Source organism: Chrysochloris asiatica, unplaced genomic scaffold, assembly GCF_000296735.1.
Source record: "Chrysochloris asiatica unplaced genomic scaffold, ChrAsi1.0 scaffold00167, whole genome shotgun sequence".
In the NCBI taxonomy this organism is placed as follows: domain Eukaryota; kingdom Metazoa; phylum Chordata; class Mammalia; order Afrosoricida; family Chrysochloridae; genus Chrysochloris; species Chrysochloris asiatica.
The window spans coordinates 2,766,579-2,787,756 of NW_006408685.1; the positions used below are offsets into that span (position 1 = coordinate 2,766,579).

At 35.5% G+C, this 21,178-nt stretch overlaps 1 protein-coding gene and 1 pseudogene across 1 annotated transcript in view; both read right to left on the reverse strand.

Moving 5' to 3' along the window:
• Positions 1-21,178, reverse strand: part of DACH2 (dachshund family transcription factor 2) — a 1,617,828-nt gene that overhangs the window by 689,077 nt on the left and 907,573 nt on the right. The gene's annotated exons all lie outside the window — the stretch shown is intronic.
• Positions 14,337-17,451, reverse strand: LOC102824903 (annotated as a pseudogene).

Here is a 21,178-nt window from a genome sequence, read left to right on the forward strand (position 1 = left end):
TCTATACTTATAGATATAGTAGCTTAAATATTATTTTCCAATTGTTTTTCTTAAGTGCTATTGAGTCATTTCCAATTCATGGTGATCCTCTACAGGATTTCTGAGGAGTAGGTATTGGATTTGAACTACAGACCTGATGATTAGTAATTCAGTGCTTATCTTACAAAGTAACACCGATATCACAAATCGAAGCTTGAATTTTTAATTCTTTTTTTTTTTTTCCAGTTTGAGAAATGCTGAGTATATCTTTCCATTTTATTTTCTAACTCCAGGTCTTGGCTCATTTCATTATAATGTTTTGCTTCCTCAAGTTGCTCTTTGATATTTTCTGTTCAGCTGTTTTACTTCCTCATGTCCTCATTAACCATGAGAGAGATGCAAATGAAAAAAGCAATGAGCTACCATCCCACCACAACATTAATAGCAAAGTTTTTTTGTTTTTTTTAATGCAGAAAATAACAAATTCTGGTGAGGTGTAGAGAGATTGATAACTTTGTGCCCTGCTGGTAGGACCCTAAAATGGTACAACCACTGTGCAAAATGACACTTCCTCAAAAAGTTGAACATAGTAATATGATTTGACCCAGTAATCTCTCTACTTGGTATATAACATGAAGAAATAAGAGCCATGATGTGGCGCTGTGGGTTAATGCGCCAACTGCAAAGCCATTTGAACTGCAAGGTAGGCAGTTCAAACTCACCAACTGCTCCTTGGAATCCCTACACAGGGTCGCTTTGGGTCATAATCGACTAGATGGCACTTAACAACAACAACAACATACTCTGGATTGGGATTGTATTATACGAGTAAATTGCTTTGGGCAGTATTGACATTTTCACAATGTGGAGTCTTCTTATCCAGAAGCATGGTACATTCTTCCATTTTTGTAGGTCTCTTTTGGTTTCTTGTAGTACTACTTTGTAGTTTTATTTGTATCAGCCCTTTGTTTCTGTTGTTACATTTACTCCTAGATATTTCATCCTTTGGGTGGCTATTGTAAATGGTATTGCTTTCCTAATGTCCTTTTCAATGCTGTCGTTTTTGGTAAAGGGGAATCCAACTGATTTTTGTATGTTGATTTTATATCCTGTCACTTTGCTGAATCTTCCAATTAGGTCTAGTAGCTTTTTACTGAGTCTTTGGGGTTTTCTATGTATAGGATCATATCATCTGCAAATAGAGAGAGTTTTACTTCCTCTTTGCTAATTTAGATGCCTTTAATTTCCCTGTCTTGCCGTATAGCTCTTGCTAAGACTTCCAGCACAATATTGAATAGGAGTCGTGACAAAGGGCATCCTTGTCTGGTTCCTATTCGCAGAGGGAAGGCTTTCAGTTTCTCTTCATTGAGAGTATTGTAGGCTGTTAGTTTTGTATATACAGTCTTAATTATGTTGAGGAATTTCCTTTCATTTCTTACTTTGTTGAGTGTTTTTTTAGGAATGGGTATTGGATTTTGTCAAATGCCTTTTCTACATCAATCGATATGATCATGTGGTTTTATTATTTTTTCTTATTTATAGGTGGATTACATTGATCATTTTTCTAATGTTGAACCATGCTTGCATCCCTAATAGAATCACACTTGATCATGATGTATTATCTTTTTGATGTGCTAATGGATTCTGTTGGCTAGGATTTTGTTGAGAAACTTTGCATCTATGTTCATGAAGGATATTGGTCTATAATTTTCTTTCTTGGTGACGTCCTTCCCTGGTTTTGGTATGAGAGTTATGCTTGCTTCATAAAATGTATTAGGACATTTCCATCCTCCTCTATCTTCTGGAATAATTTGAATAGAATTGGTGACAGCTCTTTCTTCCCTGAATGTTTGGTAGAACTCACCAGTGAAGCCATCTGGGCCTGGACTTACTTTCATTGAGAATTTTTTGATGACCTGATCAATTTCTTCTTTTGTTATGAGTCTGTTCAGGTTTTCTCCTTCACTGTGTGTAAGTTTGGGTAGGTTGTGTTTTTCTAAACATGCATTCATCTCTTCTAAGTTTTCAAATTTGTTAGAGTATAATTTTTCATAGTATTCTGTTATTATCCTTTTGATTTCCTTTGGTTCCATTGTGACATCGCACATGTGGTTTCTAATGTGTGTTATTTGTGTCTTCTCCCTTTTTTCCTTTGTCAGGTTTGCAAATAGTCTGTCACTTTTGTTAATGCTTTCAAAGAACCAGCTTCTTGTCCTGTTGATTGTTTCTGTAGTTTTTCTGTTTTCTATCTCATTTATTTCTACTCTAATCTTTACTATTTCTTTTATTTTGGTGTCTGTAGGTTCCCTCTGTTGGTCTGTTTCTAATTGTTGTAGATGCTGTGTTAATGTGTTAATTTTGGTTCTTTCTTCTTTTTGGATGTGTGCATTTATTGTAATAAATTTTCCTCTCAGCACAGCTTTCGCCGTGTCCCAAATATTTTGGTATATTGTGTGTGTGTGTTTTCTCATTTGTTTTAGGAACTTTGTGAGTTCATATATAATTTCTTCTTCTATTCAGTTACTTTTCAGCTGGGTGTTATTGAGTTTCCATGTATTTCACTTTATTTCCTTGGTCTTCCTATTGTTAATTTCTAATTTGATCGTATTGTGGTTTGTGAAGATGCTTTGTAGTATTTTGATATTTGTATATTTATGAAGTTTTGCTTTGTGGCCCAAGACATGGTCTTTTCTGGAGAATGTTCCATGTGCACTGGAAAAGAATGTGTATTGTGCAATTGTTGGGTTGAATGCTCTATACCCATGTATGAGTTCCAGTTGGTTGATTGTGTTGTTTAGTTCTTCTGTGTCTGTCAAGTTTCTTTCTGGTTGCTCTATCCATTTTTGAAAGTGGTGTTTTAATCACCAATGATTGTTGCAGATTAATTTATTTCTTTTTTTAAATCTATTAGAGTTTGCTTTATATATTTTGTAGCTCTTTCTTTGGGAGCAAAGATATTTATTATGGTTATGTTATCTTGTTCAATTGTCCCTTTAATCATGATATAATGTCCGTCTTTTTCTACTATGTAGGTTTTTGCCTTAACGTTTGTTTTACCAGAAATTAGTATTGCCTCTCTTGTTCATTTTATATTGCAATTAGATTGGTATATATATATTTTTTTTTCCCATCCTTTGACTTTTAATCTGTTTTTGTCTCTGTTTGTAAAATGTGACTCCTGCAGACAACAAATTTAAGGATCTTGTTTTCTTATCCATTCTGCCATCCTCTGTCTCTTAACTGGTGCATTTAGTCCATTTACATTCAGCATAATTATCTGTTGTTGTTGTTAAGTGCCGTCGAGTCGGTTCTGACCTGTAGCGACCCTGTATAGGGTTTCTGAGGAACAGCTGGTGAGTTTGAACTGGATTAATTGCTGCCATTATGTTTGCTTTTTGGGGTGCTGCTTTCTTTGTTCTGTGTGTCTACCTTTGCTGAGTTCATGCTTTTTGTTTTCTTTCTTGTGAGTTTCCTCATAGTTTTAATGTTTCCATATTCTTCTTGGATTTTCTTTGGATCTTCTTGGATATTCTTCCAGCATTTCTTCAACTATTTCCTCTGTGGACTTGTGTGATTTTTCCTGTTTCAGAATGCTGATAATTCTTAAGTTATTCCTTTTCATATTGACCCACATAAATCTTTGACCTACTTCAGATTTTTCTGTCCTTTTTTCTGTTTGCACTTCTATCTTAGTAGTATTGAGAGATTTGTCTTCCAGCTTATTAGTTTTGCTTTCTATCTCTTTTATTCTACTCCTTTTCCCTTTCAGTGTGTTGTCTGTTTCTGATGTTCTATTATTGATTGTTTGAACCTCTTTCTGTAGGTTTTGAATTTTTCCAGTGCTATATCTTTCTTATTTGATTCCTCTTGTAGCACTTTCCTGACTTCTTCTTTAATTTTCCCAACTCCATTGTAAATTGTTTTGAAACATTTTATAATCATTTTTCTGAATTTCTTCTCAGGCATTTCCAAGGCCTGCCCTCCTTCCAAAATGATGTCCTAATCTACCACTAGGTCATTTGTCTCAGACATTTTATCTTGTTTCTCGTCATGTGCTGATATGGTCATCTGCTTTCGCTTCTTGGACATGTTCAGTGTTTATCTGTGGCCTTAAAACTTAATTGAATGTGTGTTTTGGTATTTTTATGCTTTCTGATTGCCTTCAGGTTGATGTGATCAGAATGTGGGCTTCCCTTTTCAGTGTTGTCTGCCTCCCTGGTGTATGGCAGTTGGTATTGGTTCTTGCCTGGATTTTGGTGTTTTATAAAGTGTGATTGTAGTTTGAATATATGGCAGCAGTTGCTGTCTCTTCCTGGGTAATATAGGGAAAGAAGGTTTCCCCCAAATGTAAAAGGGGGAACATAAGACAGAAAAACAACAATAGTAAAAAAAAACAAGAAGCAAAACAGGACAAAACAAACAAACAACAAAATAAACAATGACAACAAAAAAACTAAATGGGATACTGTAGTCTATAATCAATGAAAAGGGAGAGGAGGGAGAGAAGGAAAAAAAAAAAAAAGTAGCCTAATATGAGTATGACTTTAATGTCTTCTTTCAGCTTCTTGCCTTCAATGCTGCCTGACAGATTTCAAAATGCCACTGTTAATATCATTTTCATCCTGTTTTGTTTATAAGTCTCTTTCCTTTACCACATCCCTTGTTCTGACCTTTTACCCATTAAAATATAGTTTGGGGCTGGCTCTTGGACTGAGAGTATCTGTGCACATGCTTTTTCAAAAGGACCCACCAGTTGTGGAGATGGGGATGTCCACATGCTCAGGCACCCCCTCTATTAACAGAATGGAGGTGTGCAAACAGTGGGGAACCAATGAACAGGTATCAGGGGGAAAAAAGAAATCAGAACAAAGCAAAACTGACAAAGTGTATTGTCTACCTTTCCTCTGAGTTTCCTGTGGCAATATTCTGTGGTGGGTCTGCTTCCCCACTTGATCTTGCCATTTGGTCTCACCCAAGTTGTCAGCTCTGGGCCACAGAATCCGACAGATTCAAAAGCACACAATTTCTTACTTCCACTACGAGTTCCACTAGCTATAAGCCTTCAAACTTAAAATAGTCCTACCTATGTGGTTCAGAGTTTTGGAGCTCTTCCCTTATCCCACTTCGCCTGATATTCTGTAGTATTGCTGGCAGTGACCTTCACTGAACCACTACACTATCCAACATCAAGCTCCGCCTCTCCTGTATATTCTTGATGTCATAGTACAATTTTTCTGGTCTTCAGTAATTAGTGCTTAATGTATCGTTTGTTCTTGAGATAATCTGTACATTCAGATGGGATATCTCAAAGGTCAAACTTTGGATGTCATGAACTTCTTATTTCCTTTACCTTCATCCTGACCTTACATTGCAACCAGTCATGTTTTTGTCTCACAGTCTGCTACTGAACTGGTTTTGGCTGATGATATGAAGCTCTTCCATTGTCTTTTCCCACAGATGTAGCCAATTTAATTTCTGTGGATGCCAACTGGTGAGGCCTTTTAGGTTGTTTTAAAAATGTATTTGCAATGAACAAGCCATTGGTCTTGAAAAACTCTATCATGTGTTCTTCAGCATTGTTTCTTTTACCAAGTTCATTTGTTTCATTTGATCCTTCCTCTTTGTTTCCAATCTTTACATTTCAATCACCAGTAATTACCTATCTATCTTGATTGCATGTTTTATCAGTTTTAGACTGAAGACTTTAGTAGAGCTTTTAAATGTCAACATCATTGGCTTTAGTGGTTGGTGCATGCATTTGAATAATAGTAGTATTAACTGGTCCTCCTTGTGGGTGTATGAGTAGTATCCAATCACTTATAGCATTATACTTCAAGATAGATCTTGAAATGTTCTTTTTGATGATGAATATGATGCCATTTCTCTTCAATTTATCATTCCTGGTATAGTAAACCATATGATTTACTAGTCCATTTCAGCTCATTAATACCTAGAATATCAATGTTTATGCATTCCATTTCATTTTGACAATGTCCAATTTTCTTATGTTAATACTTTGTACATTCTATGGACATTTACATCTGTTTTGCTTTTTCAGGTTTGTCCCATAAGCATATAAAGTTCCTAAAAGTTTATTCCATTCTCATCATCATAGTCAACTCTACCTTAAAGAGTCAGTTCTTCCCAAGTCATATTTTGAGAGCCTTCCAACCTGTGGAGCTCATCTTCCAACAGTATATCTGACTATATTCTGGTACTAATTGCTGGGAGCAGCTGAGCTGTAGGTCCCTGATTTGGGGGTAGTTTAAACAAAGGATTGCAACTGAACAGTTGTGGCCCAGAAACTCAGGATGCTTCCAAGTCAAGCCCCACTCCTGAGGAACTTGCAGGCTGCTTAAGGGGACAGGGAACTTGCAAGGTCTTTCCTTGTATTTAGCTATTTCCTTCGGCTCAGCCTGCACAACATTCTAGCCACCCTAATCAGTGTTCCAGCTAGCTACCTCAAGTTACAGCTTTTCTGATAAAGTTTCACTTACTGCTGTCTCCTTCAGGACAAGATGTTCTTGTCTTCCTTACCCTCCCTCAGGCACCTCCCCTTGAGCTGTATATATAATAAACTCGCTGCCTTGGTGTGTGCTGCAGTATCTCCATCAGAGTGCTGTGTCCCATCTTGTCCCAATTTGTCTTGTGTCTTTCTTCTATTTCTTATCTTCTGTAACCCCTTCTCTGGTTTAGTCTCGCCACATGGGTCATGGATAATAGCCAATTGTTGGACATAGCAATTGGCCCCAGCAGCTATTCATCATTGTATGTCAGTTTGTTGTACTGTGGTGTTTGCATGTTACTTTGATGCTGGTAGCTGTGCCACTGGTATTCAAATACCAACAGGTTACACCTATGGTGGGCAGGTTCCAACTGAGCTTCCAGACTCATACAGATTAGGAAAAGAGAAAGGCAAATTATTTCTGAATGTTTAGCCAATGAAAACCTTATGAATATTTGTGGAATGACATCAGACAGCATCAGAATGTTGAATAGTGAATTAAATATTACACAACATTAAATAATAAAGAATCCACAAAACACTTCATAACATGGATGAGCCTGGAGTACATGCTGAGTGAAATAAATCAATCACAAAATGGCAAATACACTATAAGACCACTATTTTAAAAAGTCAAGAAGAGGTTCAGATACAGAAAGAAACATTCTTTCATGGTTACTGTGGGTAGTAAATAAAGGAAGGGTAAATCACTAACTGGTGGATTGTTGTTATCTTCTTTTCATTCTGTTCCTAATAATTACCTAGTATATGGTTTCCAAGAAGAGGCTGGTAGGTTTGTACAGCTGAATTTGCGATTTGCAGTCCAGTACTTATCTTACAATACCACAACAGGAATTCAACTAATGGGTAGAAACTTACTGACTTGGGTGATGGAAAAGAAAATATACAATAAGAGAGAGATCAGCAAAAAAAGATTGAGGCAAAGGAATACAGTGTGAGTAACTCAAGAGGTAAAGGCAACAAAGTACATATTATTATATACACAATCCTGTAATGACAATAATAACAAATTTAATAATGCATAGATAGCCATGCAAGTTGAACAGATATAGGAAGGTAAATGGGAGTGAACTCAACATTCTAGGCAGGCAGTGCTACTGGTGTGGTGCTGCAGCATAAGTACTGCACTGATAACCATAAGGTTTACAGATCAAATCCAACAGCTGATTCTTGGAAACCATATACAGGATAGCAAGAGTTGGAACTAATTCAATAGCACTTACCAACAACAACAACAACAGTTACTACTACTTCCTGGCCATACTTATACAAAGAATAATTTTTAAATTGTCTCATTCCCAAATATTGAAAAATAAGGAATGTATGAGGTAGTGGGAATGTTTGCCTTCTGAGTAGAAATCAATTTAAATAGCCTATTCAAAACACTTTTTCAAAGCTGACTCACATATCTCATCTAATTTTATTCTCTCAGTCACCTATTGTGAAAGACTACCATCTCCATTTGATAGATGAGGAAATAAGGCACAGTAGAGTTAAATGATTGGCTCCAAATTCAAAATCTGGCTAGAAGCCCAGCAGGGACTAGAAACACTTCAAGTTTGTTCTGCTATTCCAATATCTCACAGTGACCAGCAGATGCCCACTAGTTGAAATTATGGTCTTGGAAAAGCCATAGAAACTTGGTTTTGATCATGTGATTCCTCTGAACTGCTGCTTGCTCCTCACAAAACAAGAATAATTAATGCCTACCTCATAAAGTTATTGTGGGCATTAAATAAGATAATAAATATAAAGCCCTAATATGATTTCTGAAAATTATTTTTATAATTACAATAATTTAAAAAACAATAGGCTTTAAAAAGTTTTTTTAAAAAGAAAAAAAAAAATAATAGTTTTACTAAATTACGCTTATATTACATTTTTCATTTCCTTTCAAAAGTACAAATTATACCCCCCCCTTTTTTTTTTAAACTGGAGTAAATTATGTGGTGATGTTAGTGTGCTCTGGAGTTGGTTTTGACTCATAGTGAACCTGCTTAGGGTTTCTGAGGCTGTAAATCTTTATGGGAGCAGAAAGTCTCATCTTTCTCCCATGGAATGGCAAGTAGTTTCAAACGGGTGACTGAGGAGTAAATTATAGGATGATAGAAATAAGGAGAAGACTTTTTTCCCCCAAAACTCGCTTAATGCCCAACTTACATGATCTTCAGAATCATTTGCTCTTATAAGCACTCCAAAAGCCTCATTTCTGACTGTTATGTGACTATGTTATTATATATTTAAAAATTAAAATGGTTGCCTTTTCTGACCTTTAAGCATGCAACGATTTTTTTTTTTTTTTTTTTTTTTGGCATCCCATAAGTGGTTTTCTTGTGTGAAAAACAAGAATTTCATCTGTTTTGGGCTTCCATCATTCCATTCTTCACTGTAGGGTTTGACATTGTAGTGTAACAAAATGGATGCATTGCAAATCTCTCATTTCTATTGCCATATAAGACATCTAATACCAAAACAAATAAGGCATTCTTGTGATAAAAAAAAAAAAAAGATATTTTTTAAATTGGCAAATGCTTAACTTTTACTTATTATCATTTAAAATATCTTGGGAGTCTGTTGGATGAAATAGTTACTACACAAATCATAGTTTCTGTATTGGTTGGAAAATCACACTAGTAGGATCTTATTTAGATATTGTAGATTTTATTATTACAGTATATATTAACTTAGTAAACATGATTAGTTTACAAATTTAAAATAAATGGTGTTTCACATGTAATTAATTTTATTTACCTTGCACTGTATTAACATCAGGGAGAAAGGTAGCATTTCTCACCATCATCAGTTCTAAAATGTTTACTGTGCACTTTTTAAAATGCATATATAAAAACATAAAAAAACCCACACTTCTAATTGGAATTTATTCAATTAATTGTATTTTCTAATTTATAAAGCTTTTACTGCTTAAGTATAGGAAAAAGAGAATTAAAATGCATTTGAAGACACAATATGCTGACACCTAACAAAAATTTACAGTCTTTTTAATATTACTGCAATTTTTTAAATAAGAGGCTTAAAATAGTAAAAGTAAAAACAAAAACAAAACAAATAGTTTTGCTAAGTTACATTTTTATTACATGGTTTCAGTGAGCATTTTTCTTCTCAAAGATATAAATAATGCTTTGTTTTTGTCACTGGAGTAAATAATGTGATGATAAGAATAAGACTTTTTTTTTTTTTCTTCAAAAACTGGCTTACAGCCCAATTGATATAGTATCCAGATTGATTTTTTCATATAAATATTGAACATATTTATTCCTAGAAGCATATGTGCTATTCAAAGCATATTTTTAACATATGGAAAAGCATATCTTTCTAGAAAACTCATTACTTTTACATCTAATATATAGACAAACACAAGAATTACAAATAATGAAATATTTTCAGCATGAATGTGATTTTGGATAGCTCTGACGTCATTGCAAGCTGTCTTGCATTATTAAGGCATTATTCTATAGTATGAGGAACCTGTTACTCTATAGGTATGTAGAAGATTTCTTCCATATATTGTTAGCAACCCAGACTATAAACAATGAAATACTATTATTTTTTGGCTGCTAATAAAATATATTTCACAAATAAAGCAAAAACAATTATTAAACTCATGAGTTACTCTTTGAAATCTGCTAACTCTACATATTTTCCAAGTAAATATTTAATCCCATATGTAGCATACCTTAGTATATTAATTAATAAAGAATTAATTAAACCAATGTACAATAAGAACAGTACTGAATAAAATATTTTGTTTCTCATCATTCAGAACAGTTTCACATTCAATTCATACATTCATGTGCACTACATAACCACCTAAGAAAGAAACATGACCATCTACATCTTACAAATGAGAAAAAAGATATTTAGTGAACATAAATGACTTAACTAGAAACTACATTTCATTGGTTAACTAGGACTCAAGTCAGTCTCATTTTATGCTATCATGCTAATGTAACAAAGCAGAACTAAAGAAATATGGTTCTCCAGTTACAGTTATGGTAGAAGCAAGCATAGATACTTGCTCTTGTCCAGCTTTATTCCAATCTATAACTTACAGACTGAATAATATACTTCATTATTTCTTTCCTAGAAAACATACTAGTCTGGGCTGAAAATGTGTATATTTAAAAATATATTAAAAGTAGTGCTTACTCAGTAATAATATATAATTTCAATCTTGAGTACATATTGTTAAAATTTTTAATTTTTGAATTAACTATTATATTTTAAATAATTGACTCTTTATAATCCTAACAGCAAAAAGAACTACATTTATGATTAGGTTATACTTTGTACATTGTTAAGTGCCATTGAGTCAGTTCTAACTTATAACAACTGACATGCATCGCCTGTTCCTGTACCATCATCACAATAGTTGCTATTTTTGAGTATATACATTGTTGGGAGCCATTGTGTCAATCCAACTAACTGAGGATCTTCCTCTTTTTTGCTAACACTGTACTTGACTAAGCATGATGTGCTTCTCCAGGGATTGGTCCCTCCTGATAACTTGAGCAAAGTACATGAAAGAAGTCCAAGGTTCTAAGGAACATTCTTAATATTCTGCTTCCAATATAGCTTTCTTTGTGTATTTAATATTCAATATTCTTCTCCAACATCATAATTCAAAGAAGTTCATTATCATATGATGCATATGAGGCAATTGAAAATATCATGGCTTGGGTCATGCATACTTTTATCCTCGAAGTGACACCTTTGCCCTGTTGAACTTTAAAAAGGACTTTTGCAGCAGATTTTCCCAATACAATACACCGATTAATTTCTTGATTACTGCTGCTATGGAGTCCTGGTATGGTACTGTGAGGATAAGCATTGGATTAAAAGACCAATTTGAACCACAAGGTTGGCAGTTAAAACTCACCAGCTGCTCCTCAGAAACACTATATCGGTCAGATCACTGTGAGTCAGAACAGACTTGAAGGACCTTAACAAAAACAACACTGTTTCTATGGGTTTTGATTTGTTGATACAAGTAAAATGAAATCCCTGATCATTTCAGTATTTTATCCATTGATCATGATGTTGTTTATGGGTCCAGTTGTGAGAATTTTTTTTTTTTTTTAAGATGGAAGGTAGGAGTAGCATTTTTATTTTAGTGTTTTAAACGTTTTGTTGTGAATTGAGTGAAGGTTTACAGAGCAGATCACCAGTTTTACATTCAACAAGTTGTGTACTTTGCTTCATTACAATGATCGCAATCCCCTACATGTACCATCAGTTAACATATCCCTCTATTCACTTTAACTATTGCATTCCTCCCTGTGTCTCCTGCTACCTTCATCTTTCCTCTGCTAACCTCCTCTCTTGTTATATATTGCCTTCCCTATCACCCATGTTAACATGTGTCCGCTCTCTAGCACGTAAATCACTTTCCCTCCCCTTGAAACCCTCATAAATTATTTTTTCAAGAAAGCCTCTTCTTGATATTTTTACAACATTGGTCTCATACAATATTTGTCCTTTTGTAATTGACTAGTTTCATTTAGAGTAATGTCCTCCAGGTTCATCAGTGTTGTGAAGCATCTTAGAAAGTCATCTGTATTCTTCAAAGTTGTGTAGTCTTATTCCATTGTGTGTTTTACCAAGCTCTGTGTAACATTCTTCTGTTGATGGGCATTTGGGCCATCACTATCTTTTTGATGTATATCTTGTAGGCAGCATATGGAAGAATCCTGTTTTCTTTTCAATTCTGCTCTGTCTCTGCACTGGTACACTTAATCTGTTTATATTCAGCATCATTTTCTACAGGTATGAATTGATTGCTGTCATTTTCCGATGTGTTTTTTTGTGTGGTGCTGCTGGTTTTTTTTATTCTACTTCATTTTCTGCGCTGAATTCATTTTGTTTGTTTGTTTTCATTTTCATTTCTATTGTATTAATGTTTACTAAATCTCTCAATTTTCTTCTTATTTTATTTTGATGTACGGGTGTATTCATTTTCTTTGAGGTTACTATGTAATTTATTAATTTTGTTCCCTGTTAAAACAGTCTGTTTTATCTTGAAATCTCCTTGACTTCCTTGACAACTGGGAGCTCTGTATATACGTTATTCCCTCTTTGGTGCTTTATAATTGACTTTATTATAGGAGAGCAGGGTCAGTTGTGAGAATTTTTGCTTTCTTTATGCTGAGGTGTAATCCACAAAATGCTGCAATCTATGATCTTCATCAGTTAGTACTTTAAGTCCTCATCACTTTCAGCAAGCAAGGCAGGCAAATAAATCTGCCTTAAATCTGATACTGTGTTCTACTTCATAGATTTCAGCTTCTCAAATTGTTTACTCATCATACAAATTGAATATTTATGTTGTTGTTAGATACCATAAGGTTGACTCTGACCCATAGTGAACCTATATAAAACACAAAAAATCACTGTCTGCTCCTGTGCCATCCTAACAATACTTCTTATGTCTGAGTCCATGGTTGCATTCACTATGTCAATCTATCTCGTTGAAGGTTTACCAAGCATGATTTACTTATCCAGGAAGTGGCCCCTCCTGGTAATATGTTCAAAGTACAAGAAAATAAATTTCACCATTCTCAATTCTAATGAGCATTTTGACAGTACTTCATGCAAGACAGATTTGTTCCTTCATCTGGTAGTCCATGGTATTTTCATTATTATTCATCAACAACATAATTCAGACATTAATTCTTACCAATTTTAGGTAACATTCAGTCGGTTGTGACTCGTGTCAACCCTATGCACAATAGAACAAAATGATTCTGGGTCCTGTGCCATCATCCCAATTGCTCTTATGTTTGGGCCCACTGTTGTTGCCACTGTGTCAGTTCATCTCATTTTCTTCTTTGTGCTGACCTCCCAAACTTCCAAGCATGATGTCTTTCTGCCTGGACTTTTCCTTCTTGACAACATGTCCAAATTCTTGTCACTTTCATTTCTAAGGAGGATTCTCACTGTACTTCTTCCAAGACAGATTTGTTTATTCTTCTGAGTTCATTCTTTCTGTATTCTGACAGTACTTTCAGTATTCCTCCCACACACCATAATTAAAATGCATCAATTATTCTATGTTCTTGTTTATTCATTGTTCAATTTTCACTGCATATGAGGCTATTGAAAACATCAGGGTTTTGGCCACGCACATCTTAGTCCTCAAAGTAAGCATCTTTGCTCTTTAACATTTTAAAGAGGTCTTGTACAGCAGATTTGTCAAATACTATGCATTGTTTGCTTTCTTGGCTACTACTTAAATAAGAATTAATTGTGGATGCAAGCAAATGAAGCCTTTAACAACTTCACTCAATTCTCCATTTATTATGATGGTCCAGTGGTGAGGATCATCAGTTTCTTTACATTGAGGTGCAACCCATACTGAAGGGTGTTAAGTATTTCAAGTATTCTTGACTTCCAGCAAGCAAGATTGTATAATTTGCATATCACAGATTGTTGATGAGTTTTCCTCCAATTCTGATGCCACAGTGGTCTTCACATAATCCAGCTTTTGAAATGATTGAGCAATGATCATTTTGGGGAGGTGGTATGTGACTCTGTATTCCTTCCATCTTCTTTTGATACTTACTGTGTCATTCAATATTTTGCAAATAGAATCCTTTAATATTGTAACCTGAGTCTTGCATTTTTGTTTCTTCATCTCTTTCAGCTTGATAAATGCTTAATGTGTTCTTCCCTTTTGGCTTTCCAACTCTAAGTCTTTTTTTTTTTTCATCCAACAAGAAGTCATAACTTTATTAATGATAGAAACAGTACAAATTTCAAACCAAACTGCAGCTACTCTTCGGAAACACCAAAAATAGTCCTTGATTTTAGATGGCTACATTGTTAATTCCATAATGGCATTTACAATATCATTAGTGCTGTTCTTCAGGGCTCAGACTGCCTTTGCTCTTGATACATTTGCTTGTGACATGACCAATTCGATGTCCTTCACTTCCACACAAGTTGGAGTTTATGTGTTTTCCTGAATGTTAGAGACAGCTTCACCTTGAACTTTGAATTTTTCAGCAGCTGCTAGCTGTGCTTGCTGAGATAAATCCTTGATTTTGGCTTCTCCAAAAACTATATAGGTATCTGAAGCTGGGTCTGGTAGACATCTGGCGTTGTGATGACAAAGAGGATATTCTTAGATTTCCGGATAGTGACTCTAGTAACCCCTGTGACTTGTCAAAGACCCAGCTTGGACATAGCCTTCCGTGCCTTCTTTTTACTTCGACTCTGTTTTGCTTTACTGACTGGTTCTTCATCAATTTCAGCTGCTGCTGCCAGCTGGGCTTGCTGTGTGGTTGCCTGTGTGGAATCCTGTTCCTCGAGCTCTGGTACTGATTCATCACTGTCAGATTCTGTTCCAGATCCCATCTCAGTCGGGGGCTGTGGCAACTCCTGCTCTGTAGCAGGAATGGTTTCTGTGGCTTCATCAAATCTACTATTGGGATGGTCTTTGAATTCATGTGGGATATATTCACGGACATATTTGGATTTTCATGGACTTGTTATAATTTTCTTCAGCATCATCTGAAACTTGCATGTAATTAATTGATGATGCATTCCACAATCTGCCCTTGTCCTTATTTTGACTAATGATATTGAGCTTCACCATCGTCTTGTCCCACAGATGTACTCAATGTGACCCGTATGCATCCTGTGGAGTCATCTGGCGAGGCCCATGTGTATAATCACCTTTATGTTGTTTAAAAGATACATTCATTGATCTTGCAAAATTCTATCATGTGATCTCTGGTAATTTTTCTTTCGCCAAGGCCATGTTTCCTAACTACTGATCCTTATTCTTTCTTTGCAACTTTCTAATTCCAAACACCAGTAATTATCAATGAATCTTGATTGCATGTTTGATCAATTTCAGACTGAAAAAAATGGGTAGAACTCTTTAATTTCATAATTACTGGCATTAGGTACACTTGAACCATAATGGTATTAACTAGTTTTCCTTATAGGGGTAGAAATATTATACTATCATAGATATCACTGTACTTGAAGATATATCACAAAATGTTATTTTTGTCAATTAATGTGACACCATTCTGCTTCCATTTGTAATTCCTGAAATAATAACCATATTATTTTCTAATTCAAAATAGTCAATATCTGTCCATTTCTCAGCTCTCTAGGATATGAATCTCAATGTGTTCCATTTTATTTTTTGACAATTTATAATTTTCCAACATTCATAATTCATATATGTCATGTTTGGATTACTAATGGCTGTTTGCAGCTGTTTCTTTCTGATTTTGAATTGTGACCCATCAGCAAATGAAGGTCCTGAAAGCTATAGTTGATCCATGTTATTAAGTCTGACTCTATTTTGAGAATGCAGTTCTTCCCTGGTCATATTTTGAGCATCTTCCAACCTGAGGGGCTCATCTCCTACACTATATCCTACAATATTCCACTAACACTGACTTTCTTCCTAGTCTATCTTTGTCTGGAATCTTCCCAGAAACCTGTCCATAGTGACACAGCTGGTATTTTAAATACTGGTGGCATAGCTTCTAGCATCATAGTACTAAAAAGTCATAGATGAGTTCCAGATTTTTAACATAGTGCTCTTAAATATTACAACTTGAGATTTGGATTTCTTTCATTTTTTTCAACTAGAGAAAAGCTGAGCATGTTCTTTCCTTTAAGTTTCTAACTCCAGGTTTTTGCAATTTTCATTATAATAGTTTACTTTGTCTTCTAGAGATCTCTTTTGAAATTTTCTGTTCACTTTTTTCATCATATCTGCCATTCACTTTTTTTACTCTATGTTCAAGTGTAAGTTCCAGAGTCTCTTATATCATACATTTTGATTTCTTTCCTGTCTTTTGACTGACCTGTTGTTTTCTTTATGAATTATCTTTTTATGTCATTCCACAACTTGTCTGGTCTTTGGTCATTGTTGTTGTTGTTGTAAAATGCTGTCGAGTCGATCCCGACCCATTTCAACCCAGTGTAGGGATTCCAAGGAGCAGCTGGTGAGCTTGAACCGCTGACCTTGCAGTTCAAACAGCTTTGCAGTCTGGCGCATTAACCCATGGCTCCACACCAGGACTCTTTTAGTACTTGTAAAAAAAATAAAAATAAAATGTGGGGACAGGTGTGTAACCTTTTCTGACACAAGGGGGAGAAGGAGTATCACCATTCTCAGCGTCAGTCCAGGGCCAATTCCTACCCGGCTGAGGTCAAACATGCCTCAAACCATCTACCATCTCTACCAAACCTTACACTAACCATCCTTACCACAGCTCTCTCTTCTCTGCTGGGTTCAATACGTCATTGCATTGGCCACACAGAACGCATAGTACTCACAATTATGGGGTTTATTAGGGAAGTTATGTTGTTCTTATGTGCCATAGAATTGGTTCCGACTCACAGCTAGTGGGTTTGAACCACTAACTTTGCTGTTCAAACCATCCTTGAACAGCAAGTGGTCCAGTACTTATCCCACTGCACCACAGCAGAACTCCATTAGGGAAGTTTACAGGTTACAATTAAGGGGACAGAAATGCTCAGGGCATAGTTTTTCCAGTTCTCAGTTGAGCCTGCAAGCAGTCCTCTTTGATGCCAGACCCCTTCGCTTAACTTTTTTCCATATCTGGCAATGCTGCAAAACTCTTTTTGGATTAAGCACCATGAGTACAGTGCTTGCCTTGTACCTGTACCTGGCAAGCACCAGGGGTCTCTTGTTTGCCCCCAGCAAGGACCAGGTGGTCTGTGCCTACTGAGATAAACATCAGGAATCCCATACTTGCCACCAGCAAGCAAAACGGGTCCTGTGCTTACCAGGAATTAGCACCAGGGGCTCCGTGCTTGCGCCTGGTACACATCAGAGGTCCCGTGATTATCCGCAACAAGCAGCAGGTGTCCTGTGATGGCCGGGAGTAAGCACCCAGGGTCCCGTGTTTGTACCCGGCAAGCAACAGGTGTCCCATGCTTACCAGGAGTTAGACCAGTGGTTCTATGCATGACCCCGAGTAGCACCGGGATTCCTGTGATTACCAGGAGGTAGTACCAGAGGTCCTGTGCTTGCCCCCAGCCAGCACCAGGGGTTCCTTGATTACTGGGAGAAAGCACCAGATGTCCTGTGGTTGTGCCAGGCAAGGATATTCCATTCCACTATATACCTCAGCCTGACCGTGCCCAACTCTAGCCCCATAAACAGACATAACTCCCCCATCAAGTGTCTGGAGGCAGTATATGTATATAATAACAATAATAATTGAAATGACAGTTATTATTGCTATTATTATTATTATATACAGAAAGACCATCTCTGGTTGGTAATTTGCAAACGCAAATAAAGCATCAAGCAATTGTACTAGAACTACAAATTAAACTTCATAAAATCATGCACAGCATAAAATATATCCATTAAATATTTTTAAATTGCTGCATTTTTTAAATCAGTGCAGTTAAAGGTATATTAAAACACACAACATTTAAAAACTTGTTTCAAAGAATAGTCTTATGTAAAACAAAACATTTCCCTGAGAAGTCACCAAATGAGGTGTTCTTCCCTCATCACTCAGATACGTTTGCTCTGTACAACTACCCATGGATCATTTATACTTGGAAAATATGAGGAGTGTTTTTGTTTGTTTCCTTGTTTGTTTTTTTGGTAAATGATAGCCAAGAAAGGCTATTTGCCATCAATAATCAACCTGCAGATAGAAATTCATCACATTTGGTCTTTGTAGTTGACCCTGTAAAATTAATCATAAGCAATTTATGTGACTTTTGCCTTTCCTATCTATCTATGAATCAGGTGTGGCGCTGTGGGCTAATGCATCAGACTGCAAAGTTGTTTGAACTGCAAGGTTGGTGATTCAAGCTCACCAGCTGCTCTTTGAAACCCTATACAGGGTAGCTATGGGTCAGAATCAGCTCGATGGCACTTTACAACAACAACCTATCTATAAAACATGTTTACCTATCTGTTTAGTAAGCATCTAAAGTCATCTGTTTCCCGACAATTGCTATGTACTCTTTTATTCTTCTCTTCTTAAAATAAACTCTATTTCCCAAAGTGTTTTATTGCTTGGTCTCTGATTGTTTGCTCTCCAGTGAAGCATCTGATGGCTATTTAGTCATTAAAATGTACTATTTAAAATATCAATAAATATAATTATGTTGGTAATATTTTGTTTTACTGGGACAGTTTCAATACTGTCACACTGGAACTAAATACAGAATGATGTAAAATACTGGAAAACCTATTATGAAAAAAAAAAAAAAAAAGCATTAACAAACCATTGGATGTGATTCGATTCACATTAGTTTTAGATTTTTGTCTGTGCCAAATCTTGCTCATAAATGTAATGAAGTCATTTTTAAATCAAATTATAGTGCACTTTACTCCATATGCATGCATGCATCATAGCATGGATTGCATTGTTACTTGTAATTTTTTTTAAGTGTTCAAATTTTTTGATTAAAGCAACTCAAAGTTGCTTTTGCATTCTCATATTTTCCAAACAAGAGATCCATCTTAGGCCCTCTCATTAGTTCTGTTACCTGGGGTGTTTTTCAATAATGTCAGTGCCTAAAATCCTGTGATTAAAAACATATATAAATGTGTTTTAGTGCTTCCCATGTAATGATATAGAGAAACTGAAGTACATAAAGTGCTACCTCAGCTATTGTAGCCATGGGAAAACAATATCAAATGGTTGATAGAACAATGCTCAAAACTTTTAAAATTATAATTTTATCCATAAAAGAGTATCTGAAAGTAGGTGTCAAGTTATGTGTTTCTATGTCTCTTTATTTTTTTTCCAGTCAATAGTAAAGTGTTGAAATGAGAATTATTGACTATAGAATAGAGAGAATCAATACATAAATTTAGAATTCATTTATATACATGTTAAATTCCAAAATATATTCATTTACTTAAATATGTATATTTTGCCTTTAGATTAGACCAGATAGCATTATGACTAAGATAAATATATAGCTTCTTTTCCAAATGAGGACACTTTTAAGAATGATAAACCAGACAAGGCATCAGGACAACAGGCATAAATCAAAAGTATCCAAGAAAAATGGGTCGTCTAGATTATGGCAGTAATGATTATGTGCCATAGAGTCAGTTCCGACTCATAGTGACCATGTATGTATGGGCTTTCTAAAGCCACAAATCTTTACGGGAGTAGAAAGCCTCATCTTTCTTCTGAGGAACTCCTGGTAGTTTCAAACTGCTGACCTTGAGGTTATCAACCTGACTTGTAACCACTATGCTACCAGAGCTCCGTACCTTTGATTGCAACACATTGATAAAAATAATAGCATCATCTAAAACTAAATTTAGAGAGGATGAGAATGCATTTGAAACCAGCTTAAAAGTGCTTGAAAGCTTCTAGGTTCTTCAACTTAGAGAAGGCACATTCAGATCAGGTATTTTAGTAAGCAGTTCCTAAGCTATTTTTTCTGAAGACATAATAAACAGCTTGAATTAAAGTAATAGGAAAAACTGTTCATATATTGATGTGGGGAGAAAATAGTAACAAAAACAGGTTACTGATTCATTGAAACAATAAAATAGTACTCATATAAAAAGGATATTTTTTCTGTATGAGAGTGTTGGTGTCTTTCTGATGTAACACATAAAACAGAAAGGAAATTTTACTGTTGATGTTAGGTGCCATCGAGTTGTTTCTGACTCATAGATTGCCTGTGTACAACAGAACAAAACACTACCTAGTCCTGCCATCCTGAAAATATTTGTTATGCTTCAGCCCATTGCAGCTGCCACTCTGCCAATCTGTCTCATTGGAGGTCTTCCTCTTTTTCACTGTCTCTCCACTTTACCAAGCATGATGTCCTTTTTCAGAGACTGGTCACTACTGATGATATGTCTGCAGTATGAAAAGCAAAGTCTCCTCATCCTGGCTTTTAAGGAGCATTCTGGCTGTACTTATTCCAACATAGATTTGTGTGTTTTTTTTCTTGAAGTTTTAATATTCTGGTCCTTCTAATATTCTTCTGCAATTTCTTCTATGTTTTTTTATATTCAATGTCCAATTGTCACATACATATGAAGTTATTGAAACTACCATGGCCTGGTCAAGCGCACTTTAGCGCTCAAACTGATATCTTTGCACTTGAATACATCCAATAGGTATTGTATAGGTATTATATAGCAGATTTGCCTAATGAAGTACTGTGTTTTCTTTCTCTCTTTCTTTTTTTTTCTTCTTCTCAAACTATCCTTTGAAATTTTCTGGCCCGACTTCTTACATCATTATTTCTTTTTTTAAGTTTTTATTGTGAATTGAGTGAAAATTTACAGGGCAGATCATCAGTTTTATGTTCAACAACTTATATACTTTATTTCATTACAGTGATTATAATCTCCTCCATGTACCATCAGTTTAAAGTATTTATCTCTATTCATTTTAGCTTTTTTCCTTTTTCCTTTTTTTTTTTTAAACATTCAGGCATATGTAATAATTGACACCGCCAAAGAGCACATTCTGCAAGTTAGCCTCCTGGCCACTACCTCATAATTCCTCTCTTTCCCTGAATCTAGAGTCCTCAGCTGCTCCCTCTTTCCATGTGCCCATCTCTGCCTCCATCTTTGGTGTTACTTTTTCTAGATAAGGTCCTGCATTCCGCTTATGCCCTTCTCCCTTGATAGTTCTAGGGTCCTCTGTTTCTGGA